The following is a 22,004-nucleotide window of genomic DNA, read 5'->3' on the forward strand; positions in this document are numbered from 1 at the left end:
AATACATGGAATTGATATCATTGATGCAGTTACTAAAGCTTGTTTTTCCAAGGAGCTTGGATATAGAGGGAAGGAAAGAAATAAGGCATCTGATGGAAAACATGAAGTTCAGGGTGCCCCTTTCAGTCACGCCTCTGCCTGATGGTACATCTCACGTGAAAAGCATGCAGTGGGAAAATTCAGGACCCCAAGCCTGTCCTCCTGGTCTGAAATGTGCAGCAGCCGTATTTAAGCCAGTCTCTGCTTCTACTGAGTCTGGCCTCTTCCGTCTTCTTAGATTCTGATCACGTTGGTTTCATAGGTGCTCTTGGGCTGTTTCGGCTTATATAACTCAGATTCAAATCTAGGCCAACTTTTCTTTTTCTTCATTCTACCAAGGCTTCATGGTATTGCTGTTGCTTTCTGCCATCACGACCTCAAAAATACCCTTGCAACCCTCTAGGACCCTTTTCTCAAATATCTCACCTAGTTCATTCTTCTCGGCTCCTCTGTGACACCATCCCCCACTGCCTCCAACTGGGCCAAGCTGTCCCTCTCTTGCATGAGATGATTAGTCCTTGTGTGCACCCTACAGATAAGTAGTGTAGGCAAGAGTCTGTGGTATTTATTATTGCATTACATGGTTTGCCATTACATAGTATTTAGCTTATTTTTCACATCAGCCCATGACCTCTAGGAAGGTCACAGTTCCTTCTTTTATCATAGCCTGGCAGAGTAGATTCTCAGTGAATTTTACTGATCAATTCCTGTGTTTATTCTGCATCATTTAAGCCATCCTTTGTAGTTTTGAAAGTTTTTGTTTGATCTCAGGATCCAGGAACTGTGGAAGAATTATGGGGTGTGAAACCCTGGCAGAGCATTGCTTGCAGAAAGGTGAGGAACATTCAGAGTTCAGATGCTTGGGTTTAATTCTGCTCTGAGTCTTTTCACCCACGGACACTTTAAATGTCTATATCCATATATATTTTGTGGCATCTTAAAGGCTAATTTAACTCATGCCTGAGGCTCTGGGCAGTCTCTGGATGTTGTTCTGCTATTGTGATAAGAGACATAACACATGTTATTAAACTGAACATTTTTTTTTAAAGTGAAAACTGGTATGTAGATTGCATTTTGGAACCAGCTTTGTTGGTGGCTGGAGTAGGAAAGGATTTGGGTCACTATCTGCCTTCCAAGTCCTGGCATTAGAGAGAGAGATGGAGATTTTTTTTTTGTCACTCCCTGGGCAGGGGAGTCCATCGCATCTCTACTCAAGTACAAACTCGGTTTCCTCCCTGTGTCACAGAGACTTACTGCTGCTTGCCTGAGCCATCTATCATGATGCAGGGGTTTATGTTTTCTTGGAAATATACATGAAAATTCCAGTGAAACAGAAAACACTAAAAACATCATTTTTCAGAAGAACCACTAAGTGTGACTACTCAGTAACTTCTGGTAATAGTTATTGAAGGAACATATTCTAGGTGATAGAACGGAAACACACCTGTTTTCTCTGTGCAAGACCCCATTCAGATAGTGTTTTTAGAGACATGGATAGCAGAGAGAGGAAATTTAGATTATGATTTAAGTGACTTTTATTTTTCCTAAAAAGGTAGCTCTTAAAAAATAAAAAGAAAAAAAATTAATCACCAATAATTATGCTTTTGAAATTTTAAAGAAAATGAACTACTTATGAATATGCTTTAAAGAAATATTAAATGTGGTTACAGTGTATTTTCTTATACAACCTGCAGAAGTTGCAAAAGTCTCAGACATCCAATTCAAATATAATGCAGCAGATCTTCCTTGCTCTTTTGCTCCAAAATTCATTTCCCTTCTTCTGAAAAGTGCAAAATCTCTTCCTTTTTCCCCTGCCATTCAGCATATTCTTTGGAAAAATTTCAGTAAAGGGGCCCTGGCCAGCAGGGAGGCCCATAGATCAGGTGCTGGGTAAATCAGGTGCCCCTTTTCAGAGGTTTATACCTTGAGCGGACTGACACTGGGACCACGAGAGGCAGAGCTGACCAAGCCTGACTGCTAGGCCCTCAAGACCACACCATTAGTTCTGCCTACCCATGTTCAAGTTCCATCTTTCTGAGGCCTCATTCTTCAGCTTTTCCTTAGTTGTAAGGATCCCCATGTCTTTCCAGTAAGTACCTATATTGTTCAAGTTCTCGCAAGTTCATTTCTGTCCATTGTAAACAAAAACTTCTGTCAATAGAGCTGACATCCCCACAGTTGGTTAAATGAATTCATTATTTTATCTGTTTGACTATAATAGTTGGATTCCATTTTGCTTCCCTGACAACCAAAAAGATCTTGACTGGAAGAGACGGCGTTGGTAGTAGTGGCCGAAGCCACATGAGCCCCCTTCTCATGTGTAGTTTGCAAACACCTTCTCCCATTCTGTAACTTTGCTCTTCACTTTGTGGATAGTGTCCCATGCTGTGCAGAAGCTTTCAGTTTGATGTAGTCCCACTTGTGTATTTTTGCTTTAGTTGCCTGTGCCTTTGTAGTTTTGTTCAAAAACGTGCTGCCCACTCTCATTTTGTGTAGCATTTCCCCTATAATTTCTTCTAGTAGCCTCATAGTTTCAAGTCTTAAATGTGCGTTTTTGATCCATTTTGAATACATTTTTGTGTGTGGTGAGAGAGAGAGGTCTAGTTTTAATCTTCTTCAAGTGGCTATCCAGTTTTCCCAGCATCATTTATTGAAGAGGCCATCCATTCCTCTTTCGGGCAACCAGCATAAAGTAGGCCATTCTGGGCACACTGGGGCATATGGTCACTTATTCATAACATTCCTTTGCAAACCCAATTCAGAGTTTTCAGGCATCAAGAAACAGACAAACACTGAGGAATACTGCTTAGACACGCTGACATACAGAGTACATGCTAGATTCAGGAACAATTTTTCCTTTCACGGTTATTTAAATATTTAGTCTCATTTTCCTTAATTGTTTCACATAAAAAAGTTGAAGTAGAAAATTTGGAGTACTGACATTGGGATGAGAAGTGTTGTTCTTGTACAATTAGTGTGTGCTATCAAAGACGAAATACATCCCACAAGGTACATACAAAAACATTTAGAACAAATTATTCTAGCTCACAATTAATTATGCAATGCAAGATAAAAATTCAAAATGTACTTGCAATCTATAAATGCATCCTCAAAATTATGACTAAAAGGCATGCAAAATTAGGGATTTATCCCATTATTTACATCTAGGGGAATGTGATACCCGTTCATAGTATAGACATATTTTACTTGGTTTTGTGCATTTACTTTGCTTTCAACATTTGTGTGCTCTCTCTCTTGCACGCTCTCTCTCTCTATAGATAAAGGATAGTTGGAGAGAGAGCGAGAGAGAGAGATCAATAGCAAGTCTGAAAGAAGAGGAGAGCACTTCTTTGTCAAAAGTCTCTGCCTAAAAGCATCTTTCCCAAATACTAAGAAGGAAATGCTGAACTCTGTGATCAGTATTAAAATAAACAACAAATAACAGCTTTCTCCAGCAGAGAACAGGCAGTTTTCTTGTGTTTGTGATGACTTAGTCTGACGATACATATAAAAGAGACATGTGCCTCTAGGATCAGGTAAAAATGTAAATGTATAGTCACCAAATGTAAGAGTGTAGGATGTCTGAGCCTATAGCAGACTAGAGAGGAAGCTCAATCCCAAGCTAAAGTCCTTGAGATACCTCCAAATAGTGTACAGGCCAGAGTGCTTCTTGGGGTGAGTGTGGTCAACAGTTGTCAGTCTGCACCCAGGATTTTGGAAAAAGTAAATGTAGGGAAATAAAAATAGACAAAAATGAATATTTGTCAATAAAGTATGACAACTTGCTTACCTACCTGATATCAGATATTAGTCACACACATCCTCAGAAGAAGGTGTTATTGATCTTGTTCTATAAATAAGGAAATTGAGGCTTTTAAGTTCTAAATTACTATTTTCAGTTATCCAATAGTTTGCAGAAAGCTAGTATGAGTATTCTATGGAGGGTTTTCTGACCCTGAAATCTGCACAGATATGACCATAACACTCTGTGTGTTCATCTTCATTGTTTGACATCAGTGTGTTGAAGGACCATCATGCACAAAAGCATTCATGGAAAAATTCAGAGAGACTAAAATTTGGGTTGGGTGGACTATTTGTCCTGATCACAAAAGTCACCTTTTTGAGAGTTGTTAAGTGTTAATATATCCTTGAAAGATTCTGTGCGTTTTAACTTTAAGAAAATAAAGTCTTAGCACTTGAGTCGTCTGGAAAAGTTGATTAAAAATGAGGCCATTAACCACTGTAATAATACAGTCCCCAGCTAAATGGAAATATAAGCTATGGCAAGAATTGGAGCTTCTAAATCTGCTAAGATTAATGGAAGTGAATCTCCATTGTGTTCCAAAGGAGTGTGCTTTGTTATCAGTGAAAAATGAGACTAAATTCCACCTGGAGGGTCCCACTTTCTTTTAACAATATGTTAAAGATTTAAATGGTTTAAAACCTTGCCAGATCTTGGAATTACTGTGTGCCTATGATGTCAGTTGGGTGAAATATATAAGTATGTAAAAATGTCAAGAAACAAGTATTTTCATTAAGGACTGGAATCACTTAAAACATCTTTGAACTCAAATCACCAGAGATCTCTTGAGAGTTATTAACAAATATTTAATAATAGGAAATAACACAAAATCGGTGAATGCCTTGATTTCGGACTTTTCATCTTCATTTTAAAACAAAACATTTTGTTGTTTTAACTCAAAAGATAAAAAGGTAAATGGAACTAACATTCATCAAGACATTACTTTATGGCATATGCTGTATTGGGTCATTTAAAAGACAGATTTTTATTTATTTATTTATTGTTTTTCCAAAGGAAGCAAAACATGAAATAAAAATCATTAACCTCACTTTTCAAATAAAGAAACTAAGATTCGAAAGAGTGCGGTCATTGTTTGGAAGCATTCAGTGCATTTTGATAGGAGGGGGACATTACTGTGGGGAATAAAGGCCAGAGTGATTAAGAAGTCTTTCTTTGTTAATCACCTATCTAGACACCATGGGTCTAGGTGCATGTAAACAAAGTACTCACTCACTTGTTCACTCAGGCTGTTTTTTAGAACATAATACAAAATATCAAAAAATAACACATGAGTTTCAGTACATTTTACACATACACATATGGAAATTAAGTTTATTAGCTGGGTTCAATGTCATGTCAGTGGGTCAGGAACAAACATCATATGGTGCAGATACAATGAGGGTAAAATAGCTGGTAGAGAGTAATGGAGTGTCCACTCTCCTCTGACATCTCAGCACCCTATATTTGAGGCCAGACCAAACCGGTCTGCAAGTATCTTGGCCAGTGTCCCCCGAGAGGGATCCACCCTGTTGAGGTTCTACATAACTATAGGATGAGAGGCAGGGAACATCGACGTGACCATGTGACTGGGCAAGAGCCCAAATGCAGGCAGGGTCTTGTGGGAAACGGGGTGCATTCTCAAGCCCAACTCCTTGCACCTGCTTGCTCTCAGCTCTCTGCTAAGCTACCACCTGGCGGAAGAGATGGACCTCCAAGAGCATGCACACTTGTCTCTTCTCAGATCGTATAAGGAGAGCTGGTAGGACACTCAGCAAAATGGAAGAAGCCATTCTCATGCCTGTGAGGGACAGGTAAGTAAACTGTCCTCAGGGAACTGAGGCCCTGCATTAGTCTGTTTCTGTGGCTTTTGAAAGTATGCAGAGCTGGGTTATTTATAAGAAAATAAAATTTATTGCTTATGGTTTCAGAGGCTGGAAGTCCAAAGTCCAGGGAACATGTCTGGTGAGAGCATTGATGGTGGTGACAGTGACGAGACTATCACATTGCAAAAATGTTGGAGCAGAGAGAGATTGACCTCCTATTTCACTCTCCTTTTTATTTATTTATTTATTTTAATTTACCAACGTACAACAGAGTTGATTTTGGTGTCTCTTTATCAATTCCTCCTTCCCTCTTCCCCCTTCCCACCCACAACATCCTATCTGTTCACTTGTCTTAACAAAATCAAGGAATTGTTGTGATTGTTGTGTCTTCTTCCCCCCCCATCCCATTCATTTGTTCATTTAATTATTTATTTTTATTAGCTCTCACAAATAAGTAAGAACATGTGGTATTTCTCTTTCTGTGCTTGTCTTATTTCACTTAATATAATTTTCTCGAACTCCATCCGTGTCGCTGTGAACAGTAGTATTTCATTTTTTTTAATAGCAGAGTAGTATTCCATCGTGTAGATATACCACAGTTTCCTTATCCACTCATCTGATGATGGACATTTAGGCTGGTTCCAACTCTTGGCTCTTGTATATAATGCTACAATGAACATGGAAGTGCAGATATCTCTTCGACATGATGATTTCCATTCCTCTGGGTATATTCCCAGCAGTGGGATAGCTGGGTCATATGGTAGATCTATCTGTAGTTGTTTGAGGAACCTCCATACTATTTTCCATAAAGACTGCACCATTTTGCAGTTCCACCAGCAATGCAGGAGGTTTCCTTTTTCTCTGCAACCTCGTCGGCATTTGTCATTCTCAGTCTTTTGGATATTAGCCATCCTAACTGGAGTAAGATGGTATCTCAAAGTAGTTTTGATTTACATTTCCCAGACGCTGAGTGATGTTGAGCATTTTTTCATGTGTCAGTTGGCCATCCACATGTCTTCCTTTGAATAATGGTTATTCATCTCCTTTGTCCATTTTTTAACTGGGTTACTTGTTTTTTTACTGTTAGGTTGTTTAAGTTCCTTGTATATTCTGGTTATTAATCCTTCGTCTGATGTATATTTTGCAAATATTTTCTCCCACTATGTTGAATGTCTTTTTGCTCTGCTAATTGTTTCGTTTCTGTGCAGAAGCATTTTAGTTTGATATAATCCCATTTGTTTATTTTTCCTTTGGTTGCCTGTGCTTTGGGGGTCATATTCATAAAGTTTGTACTGAACCCAACTTCCTGGAGTGTTTCCCATATGTTTTCTATCAGAAGTTTTACTGTTTCAGTAGGTATATTTAATTCTTTAATCCATTTTGAGTTGATTTTGCATTCGGTGAGAGGTACGAGTCTCTTTTCATTCTCCTACATATGAATGTCCAATTTTCCCAACACCATTTGTTGAAGAAGTAGTCTCTTCCCCGGTGTGTGGTCTTGGAGCCTTTGTTAAAGATCAGATGGATATAGGAGCATGATGGTTTTAATCCATTAACTATGGCATTGTCCCACAATCTAATTACCTCTTCATGGCCCCACCTTTCAATTACCATACTAGGTCTTCCCACCCTCTTAACACTGTCATGGTAGGGGTCAAGTTTGGGAGAACACTCCATCCAAGGAAGGCCCATAATGCAGAGGGAACCCACTTTCTTTGAAATAGTTAGAAATACTGTTTTTCCGACCATGAAATGATACCCTGGGGTTCTGTCTCTCCGGTTGCAACTCACTCACGCTGCTTTCTCATAGACTATAGCAAAGAAGCACAGTCTGTCACACTCCCGACCACAGCCAAAGTGCTTTACAAACACCAGCTGGAATTTTGTTTCTTTTAATGTCTTGCTGTAAGGAAAAGCAATGTTCTTCCATCCACTGTACCAAACATTTAAAAATATTGTAGATGATTACTCTCCAGGCAGTAATATTGTTACTTGATGTTCTGGAAATATTATGCATATGAGAAATAGAAAATAATTCCAAGTGGTAAAATTTGCTTGTTTCAAAATTTGAAAGAGACATAGTCTGCTGTTATGTTAACAAACATGATTCAAAATAAATTTGAGGATTAGCAGTGATGATCCAGCTACCTAAATATGCAGAATCAACAGTTCTTTATTTGTATGAATGAGTCGTCAAAATATGAATGTACAATACTGCTAAATTTTATCACCATCTTGAACAAATGATCATGTTTATTCTCTCTTTGCTTTACTTTCTAATATTTAAATTTGTTTTATACATTTGTTTACAAATTTGTTCATTTACTTGTTTTCTAGGAAAACACCTCCTTAATACAAACCTTTATTTTTCTAAATTCCGTTTTTCTATCAATGCCACACAAAATTATGTATAGAAGTGCTTCTGAATTCCAAAGTGAAGCAGCTCGTTTTTGCTGGGACTAATAATTATATACTTCACTCAGGGCTAAAAATTTGCAGCATGATTCTTCTAAAACATATTCTGCATATCTGAGCAAATAACTAAGAGATAAAGAAAAGAAAGGCACAGATATTATTCAATATAAGTTGAATAACATGTATAATTGTGGATAACAGTGATTTAAAGTGTTGTTTTGTATCAACAATCCAAAAGCCAAAACAGAAGGATTTTGGTTCTTTTGGACACCTATTAAACATATATTTTGAAAGGCAGACATCAAGATGATAGACCTATAAGTGTTGGTCTTTCATAAATGAGTTTTCTAAACAGTCGAGAAATTTACCGTATTTTAAATGATCTCATGTACCAAATCCATTTCTAAAAAAGTGATTACAAACTTACATTAGTTAGTATCTTTATCGTGGTGTTTAAAGGGATTTGAATTCCACATAAAGAATAAATTTCATTGAAATCATTTTTCTTTGCTTATTTGATCATTATATTTTTTAATTACCAAAATTATTACAGTCTCGTTATCTGAGCATCCTCAGTGCAGTTTAATTACAATTGCAGGTAAGGCACCACAAATTTAGATAGCTGTGTTTGGTGGTTCCGGTAAGAATAGCATTGATCTTGAAATTGAACATTCTTTATTCAAGCCTGGTAATTTACTCTGAGAATGTGTTCATGTTATTTATCTTTAATATTTATACATAGATTTTTTAAGAAACTAAAATATACTATACATAATTATGTCACCTTATTGTAATTTTTCATGAGCTATTACATCGTTAAATTTAGAGCAAAGTATGATATTTGCTGTTGATGGTTTCTTTGTCTATTCTGAGTTTTATTATTATATAAGCTATTATATTAATATTGTATTCAAAGGCCCTGCAGCACACAATCTACAGAAATGACATGCAATACTGCATTCAATGTGCCAGCACATATTTTCAGTTATAGACACGTACTTTATCAGAGAAAAAGCATGCAGTCAAACAAACTTCCATTTCATTTTTTCCCTTCTTTGAATTCTATAACAAAGACAAGCCATTTTAAATCTTGCTCCTGGGCTGATGTTTCTTAGAAAATTGGAGCCCATCCTGAACTCTCAGAGCTAAGAGATAAACTCACATAAATTGGAATTTATAATGGAAGCAGCATGATACTTTATTGTAACTTCACAAGCCAGGCTTCATGTGGTTAAAATAAAACAAAGAGCTTACAGCCCACTCTCCATTGTACCTTTATTAAGTTTATATTTCCAACATACAAGTGATCGTGTCAGCAAGCAAAGCATTTCAGTTGACTTCCCTGAAAGCATTTTGTTTTATATTTGCAAGTTACTGAATGTGGCATTTTACTTCCTCAACCACTGCTCTTTTGAGAGCCACTTGAACGTGAGAAGCCCAAGTCTAAGATGCAGATTCTCAGTAAACAGGCAGCAAGGTATAACCCTTCGGCATTCGACTGGAATTTCCAGCTGAATTTGATGGATTTTGGAAATAAAAGAAAAGTCATTTTCTTTTATGTTCAAAAAGAATAAAGCTTCTATTTTCTGTATTAGTTAGAAAATGAATGATAATAGGTAAGTATGGGGATGACTTTCAGCTTATTTTGGGGATTATAAGGAAGACTGGCAATACAGAATGAGATTAAGCAATTCAAAGCGTTAGTCCCATTTGCACTTGCTTATTATTTGGTGGGTCTGTTAGACACTCAAGAATGGGACCTCTTATGTCTCATGTCTGCACTGTTTGCACACTCAATTTACTGAGAGTCCTCTGCTAAGATTATTGAGTGGCTAGTAAAGGATATTTGTATTGGAATACAGGAAAAATAAACTAACGCACGGGAAAAACATTGTATTCAAGCACACTTAAACCTATGTTACAAAACAGACTTTCAGTTTTAGCTTGGATAGCGCCCTGGAAAGACTGTTGCTCCTGTCAAAGATCAAGCTGGACACTAGTTAAAGTGGGAAGGACAGGTTTAATCAGTCATATGTTATTTCAATAGGGAGAGGAGTCCAGCATGACTGAAAACTTATTTTTTTTAAAAAAAAAAACAAGATAAAAATGTTTTATTCTTGTTTTAAAAAGTTTTTCTTATTAAATTCTACACATTTTTTTAAATGTCTATTGTCAGCACCATGATTTTAAATAGCATTTTTTTATTATTGAAACATAATTGATTGTACATATTTGTGAGGAACATAGTTGAATATCAACACTTGTGTGCAATATGTGATTCTCAAATCATGATAATTACTATATTCATCATTACGAAACATAATCCTTTTTTGTGTCCATTAACCAATTTCTTCCTACCCTCCCCTCTCCTGCTTTCCCTCTTCTAGTAACCACAGTTCTGTTCTCTCCATCTGAGAGGTTAATGTATTACTGTGATTGTTATATCTTTCTTTCCATTTTCTTTATTTGTTTATTTTTTAGCTCCCACTTATGAGTGAGGATATGCAGTATTTCTCTTTCTGTGTCTTTTTGCCCATTTTTTAATCAGGTTACTTGTTTTTATTTATTTTTTTCACTACTAAGTTGTTAGAGTCCCTTGTAAATTCTAGATATTAATCCCTTGTCAAATGCATAGTTTGCAGATATTTTCTCCCATTACATAGTTGTCTTTTCATTCTGTTAATTGTATCCTTTGCTGTGCAGAATCTTTTTAGTTTGATATAATCACATTTGCATATTTTCTCTTTTGTTTTTGAGGTCTTATTCATGAAGTCTTTGCCCACTCCTACTTCTTCAAGAGTTTTCCTATGTTTTCTTCTAGGAGTGTCATAGATTCAGGTTTTATATTTAAGTTTTTAATCCATTTTGAGTTTATTTTGGTATATGGTGAGAGGTATGAGTTTAGTTTCATTCATCTACAGATGGATGTCCAATTTTACCAGCACCATTTATTGAAGAGGCAGTCTTTTCCCTAATTTATTTTCTTGATGCCTTTGTTGAAGATCAGTTGTCTGTAAATATGTGGATTGATTTCTGGGTTCTATATTCTGTTCTATTGCTCTGAGTGTCTGTTTTGATGCCAGCACTATGCTGTTTTGGTTACTATAGTTTTGTGATATAATTTGAAGTCAGATAGTGTTATGTCTCTGACTTTATTTCTTTTGCCCAGGATTTCTTTGGCTGTTCAGAGGCTTTTGTAGTTAGGATTGTCTTTTTCCATTTCTGTGAAGAATGTCATTGGTATTTTGATGGGGATTGCATTGAACCTGTAGATCATTTTAAGTAGTATAGACATTTTCACAACGTTAATTTTCCAATCCGAGAGCATGTTATGTCTTTCCACCTTTTTGTGTCCTCTTTAATTTATTTCAGTAGTGTTTTGTAGTTCTCATTGTAGAGATCTTTCACTTCCTTGGTTAAGTTGATTCCTGGGTATTTTATTTTTTTGGTGACTATTGAAATGGGCCTGCTTTCTTGATTTCTTTTTCTGCTAGTTTGTGGTTGGAGTATAAAAATGCTATTTATTTTTCTGTCTTTGTATCTTGAAACTTTATTGAATTCATTTATCAGCTCTAAGAATTTTTTGGTAGAGTCTTTAGGCTTTTCTGTGTGTAGGATCATATGGTTTTTGTCCTTGATTTTGTTGATGTGTTGTATCACATTTAATGACTTGCACATGCTGAACCATCCTTGCATCCCTGGGATGAATCCCATTTGATCATGATGTATAATCTTTTTAATGTGTTGCTATATTTTGTTTTCTAATATTTTTTGCATATTTTTGTGTCTATGTTCATCAAGGATGTTGGCTTATAGTTTTCTCTTTTTGGTGTAACTTTGATTTTGGTATCAAGGTAATGTTGGTGTCATGGAATGAGCCTGGGAGAATGGCCTCTGTTTCTACTTTTTGGAATAGCTTGAAAAAGATTGGTATTAATTCCTCCTTGAAGGTTTGGTAAAATTCAGCAGTGAAGCCATCTGGTCTTGGACTTTTCTTTGTTGGGAGACTGCTCATTACTGTTTCAATCTCATTGCTTTTTATTGGTCTGTTCTGGTTTTCTTTCTTCTTGGTTCAGTCTTGGTAGTTTGTATGTGTCCAAAATTTATCCTTTCCCTCCAGATTTTCAAATTTGTTTGCATATAGTTGTTCATTTATTTCAGTGGTATCAGTTGTAACATTTCCTTTTTCATTTCTGATTATTTGGGTTTTCCTTCTTTAATTAGCCTAGCTAATGGTTTGTGTTGTTTTTCTTCTCAAAGGCCAATGTTTTGTTTCATTGATCTATTGTTTTGCTTTTTGGGTCTCTATTTTACGTAGTTCTACTCTAATCTTAATTATTTCTTTCCATCTACTAACTTGGGGATTGGATTGTTCATGTTTTTCTAGTCCTCTGAGGTGGAGTGTTTCATTGTTTATTTGAAGTCTATCTATTCTTTTGAAATAAGTATTTATTGTAATAAATTTCCCTCTTAGTACTGCTTTTGCAGTATCCCACAGGTTTGGGTATGGCATGTCTTTATTTTCATAAGTTTCAAGAAAATTTTTGGTTCTCTGTTTAATTTCTTCTTTGACCCATAGGTCGTCCAGGTGCATGTTGTTTAATTTCCATGTATTTGTATAGTTTCCAGGATTTTTCTTGCTATTGATTTCCAGTTTTTATCTGTTGTGGTCTGAAAAGGTATGTGCAGAGGTAACTGGGCACTTAAAGAACCAATAGGGGAACAGGGAATGAGGAAGGCAGGAGGAGGCTTAGTATCATCCGGGAAATGAAAACTCACAAAAAGCAAGAATGGGAAATTATTCCTTGTAAAACCTTTTCAAAGTTAGGCTTCTGCCATCCCACAGAGGCTGGAAGACAGGGTCCTATCTTCACGTTTTGGCTGGGGTAAATAATAAATTCTATTGGCAGACTTGAATGCTCTCAGGCAGGTACTTTAAGGGGACTAGGGTCATCCTAGAGATGTGGCATTGAGCTGCTAGAAATTATGTTAGTCTTTATTCAAGTGATCATGGGCCAAGTTTGGCTTAGTAGAGAGGGGGGAGTGGGGAGCTTGGCTAGAGTTCTGTCAAAGAAAAAAATCATTGTCACTTCCACCCTTACAATAAACAGAAAGCTGGAAGAACTGCAAATTATCCATATTTCTTGTACCTATCAAAAACTGATGTCACAGAGCAAACAAGTAACCTGAAATCTACAGAAGGAGAGGTCTGGAAAAAGAAACACGACTTGAGCATTTGCTTACCTGAGCAGACAATATCAAATACCACATAAGACCATGGAATATTCAGCTAGAAATTCTTGTCTAATTGCTGAACTTTTAGAGTAGGCTAGTGGGAAAGTATAAAGTGCTGTTAACTGCAGACATAGAGCAATTTGCTACTTCTTTCAAGATTTTCTCCAGGTAGATTTGTACCCCCAGGGTGTTCACAGGGAAGATTGGGGAAAGTCCTGGGAAAGCTTCCTCCAGATGCTAACTAGGGGAGGGTACCAGCAGCCACTGCAAAAATTCCCCACACTCATCTCCCCCTTCTCACCATAGGGAACAAAAGCCATAACCTGCAGGAGGAAAGGGAACAAAAACTTGTGAGAACACTGGCTGAAGACGCAGTGGAAACCTGCTGCAAGTAAGAGAGAAGAAGAAAGGAGAAAAAGCTCTACCCTTATCTTTATGGTAAGAATAGGTACTAGGCCCCCCAAAAAAGAGTCAGAGACACTTGTGAAGTCCAGACCTGGAGTCCCAGGATAACAATGCCTGCCTATAGCAGAGGCTTACTCAGAGCATCAGAGAACGTTCCCTTTCTGCCTCAATGACCATACTTACAAGCATTGAGTGAAACCACCAAGAATACATCTGGGAGAGCAGTAAGAAACAGATTCTCTTTGGGATGCAGCTCAAACAGAGGACCCAAAGATTAGTGCAGTGTATATATATGCTGTGGGAACTCCAATTTGCCCAAACTATAAACACTCATTATCACTAAAGGAATTTGAAGCCTCTGGTGAACTGATGCTAACCATAGCAAAAGCAAACTTTAAGCCCACCCCAGCCCCTAAGTTGACTAACACAAACCCATTCAGCAAAGCCCCAGCAGAGGGAGATGCATGCTCATCTTGGAGCATCACAAGAATTTAACTCAGTGCTCTACGATGTAACTGGTTTTCAACAAAATATGATGAGGCATATAAACAGGCAAGAAATAGTACAGTGTGCAGACACAGAACCATCATCAGATTGTCAATCAGAGCCAGACTGACTAGGAGGAATGCTAAAACTATCCGGCAGAGAATTTAGCTATGATTCGTATGGTAAAGGCTCTTATGGAAAATGCCAGCAACATTCAAGATCAAATAAATTGCTTCAGCAGAACAATGAAAACTATAGGAAAGAATCATATAGAGATGCTCAAAACAAACATGGGCTATCTCCAGTAGTCTCATTAGTAGAACCAACATAGTTATAAGGAAGAAATAAAACTATCTCAATTCACAGAGGACATATCTGTGTATGGAGAAAATCCCAAAGAATCTACAAAAGAATCCATAAGAATTAAAGAGTTGGGCTGAGCCCGTGGAGCACTCGGGAGAGTGCGGTGCTGGGAGCGCAGCGACGCTCCCGCCGCGGGTTCGGATCCTATATAGGAATGGCCGGTGCACTCACTGGCTGAGTGCCGGTCATGAAAAAGACAAAAAAAAAAAAAAAAAAAAGAATTAATGAGTTGAACAAGGCCACTGATTACAGGATTGATATAGAAAAAGCAACCATATTCCTATATACCAGTAATGATAAAGTGAAACTTGAAAAACAAAACAAAACCTAACTATACTATTTCCAATAGCACCAAAAAAAAAAAAAAAGAAGAAAGAAAGAAAAGAAGAAAAATATATATATTAATGAGTCAATTGCCTCCTCGTGCTCAGTGAAAGAAACAGAGCATTGGGACATTTTCCTTAGTTTTTCCTGACCCACCCTCTGGCTCAGACAGGCCTGCCTACAGAGGAGTCTTCTTTCATCTCTACTGTCCAAGTCTTTGTTATGTACATTCAGGAAGGTCTGGAGAAGAGAGCTGTTGCAGGCACAGAACTCCCTTTACATCTCAGGAATCCAGGGATCCTGAGCACTTATGTCAGTCCATATTCAGCCTTAAAAGATACTTAAAATTATAGACTGATTCTTCCTATTCATATGTGTGACTGATTTCTCCTTTTCTTGTTGATATGTCAAGAGTTTTAATTATTTTAAGTGCAAACTTTCTTTGAAAGACCTTGCCACCCGTTGGCTTTTAGTTCTTTAGATAATCTTGAAACCTCAGTTCTCTAGTAGGCTCAAAACATTATAATTTGGTACAATATCTCACTTGTTTTCATTGTTGGGGGTGGAGAGTAATGCATTCCTGTAACTTTTCCACTTTCCAGAGCTGTTTAGATTTAGCCGAATAATGTCAACATTTTAACCCATTCACAGATTCTGTGCAATATAATTATGCTACTCACAAGAAAATTAGGTAATCTTAAAATATGGTTCAGTTCACATCCATCTAGTGTCCTTTGGTAATAAGAATACTGCTTAAAATTGTACAATATCTGCTTCTAGACATGAAGCAATAATATATCAGATCAACATTCCCTCTGAAAACTGCTACAAAAGTACAGGGAAAAAAATGTACAAAATATCTTCTTTAAGGCATTTGAGTTCTACCAATGCAGCTAGCATGAGTGAGATAAAATCTGGGAGAGAAATAACATGTATTGAGTTGAGTCCAATAAACCACACCACTGTTCCCCTTGAGGTAGCTGTGGTTAGCTAAGAAGAGGTAATTAGAAGGCTACCAAAAAGCAGTATCTAAACGGGAGAGACACTCAAAAAAAATTCACCAGTCTCCTAGGAAACAAAAAATTTAAATCCAGAGATTGGCAGGGAGGCTAAGTCTGGTAAAGCTCTATGTATAGATTTTGTGCCTTGCAGGAAACCACCACAGGAATAAGTAAAAACTAAATATAGATCCCTCTTCTTAGAGATGAAACCCACCTTTAGATTAGCTCAATAACTGACTGGATTCATGTGATCTTGATATGTAGTAATTACCTCAAGAAGCAAAAACACAACCTTATTAGAGGAAGATAATTACTATCCAGAGCTCCTAACATTTAAGAAAAAACTCCTAGGTACACCAATAGAAAAATAAACAATAGACTACAGTAACAGCCCTTTAAGAAATTTAAATGTTGAATTGACAAGAGGCTTTAAGATAATTGTAATTAATATGATAAAAAAAGACATAGTAAAAAATATTACCAAAAAACTGATATTAATAGACAAAGAATAAAATAAAAATTCTAAAAAAAAAAAATCAAAGTAAAACATATGCTAACTAAAACAATGAACTCAATTGGTGAGTTTAAGATAAAATGTCATAGCAGAATGAAGAGTTGCATGATTTAAAAAATAGTTTAGCAGGAAATGTTCAGATAAAGAAAAGAAAAATAGAAGTAAGCTATATAAGGTAGTGTATGATGCATATAGTATAAAGTAATGTGTTCTAACATACATATAACTGGTGCCCAGCTAAAGAAAATAGAGAATTAAATCACAGGTAAAATTATAAAGGCTGCCAGAAGAAAAGAAGGCGCAACAATAATATTAAAAGTTGACTTATCAACAGAATCCATTAGTCATCAGTAGATAACAGAATATCTTTAAATATTGAAAAAAATAACTGCCTATCGAAAATTGTATGCAGAGTTTAATATCCTTCAGTAGAAAAATGAAAATAACGATTTTTTCAGGCAAACAGAAGCTGAGAGATGTGTTACTAAGAGTCCCACATTAAAAGAAATATTGATGGAAACTATCCAGTTAGAACAAAATGGCAGCTAATGCAAGCTTGTAAATGCAGAGAGAAGAGAAGAGCGACAGAGGGTAACAGGTAAGTGCTTAACATGCCCACTCAGTACTGACTGTGAAACAATGACAGCAATGTCTTTAAGGAAATGAGATATAAATGTCAGTGAAACACAGGAGAGCAATTATTCAAACAGAAAAGGAAGGTCCTTACATTGTACAGAAAGTAGTAAAAGTTCTCCTTTATAATTGACTCTGGTAAGTTGAGAATACAGGTTAACCACTAAAAAAGAAAAAAAAAAGTATAACTAAAGACAAGGGTCATAGTTAATGCCATTAGACAAAAGAAAACAAAAGGTATGCTGATAACAAAGGAAGAAATAAAACTTTATTTGCTGATAACATGACTATGTAGAAAATCTAAAACAATCAAAAAAAAAACAAAAACCTGGAACTAATAAGTGATTAAAGCAAGTTTTCAGAATACAGGGTTAATATATGTGTGTTTGTGTATATACACACATATATATAAGTCAATTGCTTTCCTATGTATCAAAAACAAAGAAGTGAAATTTGAAATTAAAAACACAGTGCCATATAAATTAACCCCCAAGAATGAAATACTTAGCTATAAATCTAATAAAATTCATGCTAGATCCATGTGAGAAAAACTATAAAACTGTGAGGAAAAAATATCAAAGAAAACTAAATAAATGGAGTAAGATATATTTCATCTCCATGGACAGGAAGACTGAACACTGTCAATATGTCAGTTCTTACCAACTTGTTCTATAAATTCAACACAATCCCAATCAAAATCCCAGCAGGTTATTTTGTGGATATAGACAAACTGATTTTGAAGTTTATGTAGAGAGGCAAAAGACAGAATAGTCAATGCAATATTGAAGGAGAAAAACAAAGTTGTGGGAATGACCCTATCAGACATTAAGACTTACTATAAAGTGAAAGTAATAAAGACACTGTGGTAGTGGTGAAAAAATAGATAGATCAGTGAAACAAAGTGGAGAATTCAGAAATAGATCCACATAAACATAGCCAACTGATTTTTGATAAAGGATCAAAGGCAATATGATAAAGGAAAGATAATCTTTGCAACAAGTAGTGCTGGAACAGCATCTACATGCAAAAACATGAATATAGACACAGATCTAAAACCCTTCACAAAAATTAACTGAAAATGGATCACAGTCCTAAATGTAAAATGCAAAACTATAAAAGTGGAAAATAACAAAGGAGAAAATGTAGGTGACCTTGGGTTTGGCAATGACTTTTTTTAGATGTAACGTTAAAGGCATGATCCACGGAAAAAAGAATTGATAATCTGGACTTCATTAAAAGATTCTGCCCTGTAAAACACACTGAAAAGATAATTAAAAAACAGGCCACAGACTGGAAGAAAATATTACAAAAGATGAATTTGATAAAGTATTATTATTCAAAATATACAAAGATGCCTTAAAACAGTAAGAAAACAAACAACCTGATTAAAAAATGAGTCAAAAACCTTAATATACACCTCACCAAAAATATATATATATATATACAGATGATATCCAAGCACAAAAGGATGCTCTACATCCTATATCATCAGGGAAATGCATATTAAAACAGCAAGATACTACTACACTACACATCTATTAGAATGGCCAATTTTGAGAACACTGACAACAAATGCTGGGGACAATGTGGAGCAACAGGAACTCTCATTGATTGGTTGTGGGAATGCAAAATGGTACAGCCACTTTGGAAGACTGTTTGGCAGTTTCTTACAAAACTGTACATCTGCTTACCATACAATGCAGCCTTGCACTTCATATTATTAACCTAAAGGAGTTGCAAAGTTATAGCCACACAAAAACGTGCACATGGATGGCTATAGCAGCTTTATTTATGACTGCCAAAACTTTGGGAAGCAATCATGATGAATTATGGTACATCCAGACAATGAAATATTATTCAAAACTAAAAAGAAATGACCCATCAGGCCAAGAAAAGACATTGTAGAAATTTAAATGCATATTAAGTAAAAAAAGCAAATCTGAAAAGGCTACATACTTCACAATTCTAACTATATGACATTCTGGAGACAGCAAAACTATGGAGACAATGAAATAATGAGTGGTTGCCAGGGGTTAAGGGGAGGGATGGAAAAATAGCAGAGCACAGAGGATTTGTAGGGCAGTGAAACTACTCTGCCTGATGATATAATGGTGGATGCAAGTCATTGTACATTTGTGCAAACCCAGAAAATTTACAACACCAAGAGTGAATCCTAAACTATAAGCTCTGGGTGATGATGTGACAATGTAGGTTCATCAATTGTAAGAAATGTGCCACTCTAGTGGGAGATGTTGATAATGGAGAAGGAATTGTGTGGGGGCAGGAGGCATATGGAAAATATCTGTACCTTCCTCTTAATTTTGCTGTGAAATGAAAATTATTCTAAAAAAATAGTCTTTAATCATAATAATTAAATAAATAAGGTAATGGTTTGGGAAATGGAATAATAAGTTGCACAAATAATTTACCCAAAAAAGGGACAAAATAAGAGTCTGAAATACCCATAAAATATGGTATGGAAGACTTACATTCTAACATATCAGTAGTTACACTAAATATTAATGGACTAAGTTCACATACAAAGAAGCAGAAAAGTTGAAAATAAAAAGGGAGAAAAAGTTACACCATATAAACACAAATAAAGGTGAAAAAGCTATACTGATGCTCTTCTACTTATGAAAAAGTTACTTCCCAATAAACTCATTGTAAATTGAAAATATCAGTCAAAAATACATTTAATACTCCTAACCTACCAAACATTGTAGCTTAGCCCAGCCTTCCTTAAACATGCTCAGAACACCTGCTTTAACCTAAATTGGGCAAATTATTTAACACAAAGCCTATTTTGTAATAAAGTGTTGAATATCTCATGTAATTTACTGAATACTGTACTGAAAGTGAGAAACAGAATGCTTGTATGGGTATTCAAAGTACAGTTCCCACCAAATGTGTATTGCCTTTGTGCAATGGTAAAGTTGAAAAATTATAAGTTGAATGATCATAAGTCAGGGACCGTCTGTACTAATAAGATAAAATAAGTTCTAAGGAAGGAAAAATTTGATAGTAATAGTAGTTTCCATTTAAATGCTAAATCTACATACTTTGTATGTACCTAATGATATAGTTTTACAATATATGTAATAGCAAAAATAAATCTATGCATTTTAATATTGAATAATGAAATTCAAATTTATAGTGGAAAATATTTTAAAATTCTCACAGTAACTTATAAAAAGCAGTTACCTGTATATGGAAATTTGGGTCAAATTATTGATAAATTTGTGTTTACATATACAGAAAAGCTGGAAATCATTGAGTTAAGCATGCATGCAACAGATTAAATCCAAAGACTATAAGAAAGAATAAAGCAAAAATTATAGAGGAATTAATAAAAGTATAAAATAAAGAAAATAAAGCAAGAGAAGTTTCTACTACTTTGCATGAAGAAAACTATAGGCTCAGATGTCTTCACTAGAAATCCCAATTATTTAATGAAAAGTATATAAGGAAGGAATATTTGAGGAATGAAACATAAAGAAATCCTTTCACAAACTTAAAATGAAAGATATTTCTTAAGTAATTTCTTGAGGTCAGCATAACATTGGTACCAAATCCTAGAACATGCATCATAATAATTAGAATATATGTAAATCTCTGTTATAAATAGGAAGGGAAAATTTCATAGAAAAATATGAGAAAATTGAAGATAACAAAATAGAAAACATTACATAATTTATCATTACCATGTTGGCTTCTTTTTTCCAAAAATTTAAGATTGGTGAAATATTTTTAAAAAATAAATTGATTTAATTTTACATATTAACCAAATTTTAAAAAGCTGTGTTAATCTCAATAGATTCAAGAAAATTATTTGGTAAAATTTAGCATTCATTTATGACTTAAAAAAAGAGAAATAAGCAGGAACTTTCTTAATACTGTGTACATCTTCCCCAAAATGCAGTGCAAATGTACTTAATGATGAACTATTAAAAGCTTCCTCTTGAGATCTGTAATGAAAGTATAATTCTAGATACCATCTTGTCTATCCAGCTTTTCTTGGGAGGTCCTTACCAGGACCTTGAGTCAGCACAGATAAATGAGGCTTTTTGTAACCAGGTAACCAAATGACCCTCCAGTCCCTCCCCAACCTGTGTTAAGGAAGCCTTTGATGGTCTCTAAATGTAGCAAGGACAGCACAGTCATCTTCCCTCTCTTTCTGTCTCTCAGTCTGTCTGTCTCCTTTTCCCACTTTCCTCATACTGACATCAGTAGGTACCTTCATTTCTAATCTGATATCCTGATAAAGGTATAGATAAATTCAGGGGCTGGCCCGTGGCTCACTTGAGAGAGCGTGGTGCTGACAACACCAAGTCAAGGGTTAAGATCCCCTTACCAGTCATCTTTAAAAAAAAAAAAAAAATGTATAGATAAATTCAATCAGCCACACTCATTTGGTGGTGTGGGGGGAAGGGGATTAAAAAACCTTTCGAGAAAGGTGAGGATGGTCTGCTTTTCAACCAAAATAATTTTTTAATTGTCTTAGAAAATATATTTTTATTAGGAAATCCAGTTTCCTGGTTCAGTTAGCAGTTTACCTTGACCTATTCTCCCTTTCTCTGGAGTATGTGCTGTTTGTTACTGGTCCACACAGCAGGGTCAATGGCAGGACAGAAAGAGGCTCTTAAGGAAAACTAAAAATGGGCACTTTTGCTTCTGCCTCAGCCACTTTTATGTCATGGGGTAAGTTCCTTTCCATTTCTGGGTCTCTTCCTCGGCATGATAAAATGAGAGCCCTGAGCCATGTGACCTCTGAGCTTCCTTCCACCTCTGAAATTATATAGGGCCGCAGTCTTCAAGAGAAAACCTATTTATTGTCCACAAAGGACTGTCACAAGCTCAAAGCTGTTAATGTTGCAGATAAAGTGTTCCACTAAAGCGTTAGCAAGTTAATAAGGGCCTCTAAGGCTTTGCTTCAAGACCTATGCTTTTTTTCTCAACTGAAA

The sequence above is a fragment of the Cynocephalus volans genome, chromosome 2 (assembly GCF_027409185.1).
Source record: "Cynocephalus volans isolate mCynVol1 chromosome 2, mCynVol1.pri, whole genome shotgun sequence".
In the NCBI taxonomy this organism is placed as follows: Eukaryota; Metazoa; Chordata; class Mammalia; order Dermoptera; family Cynocephalidae; genus Cynocephalus; species Cynocephalus volans.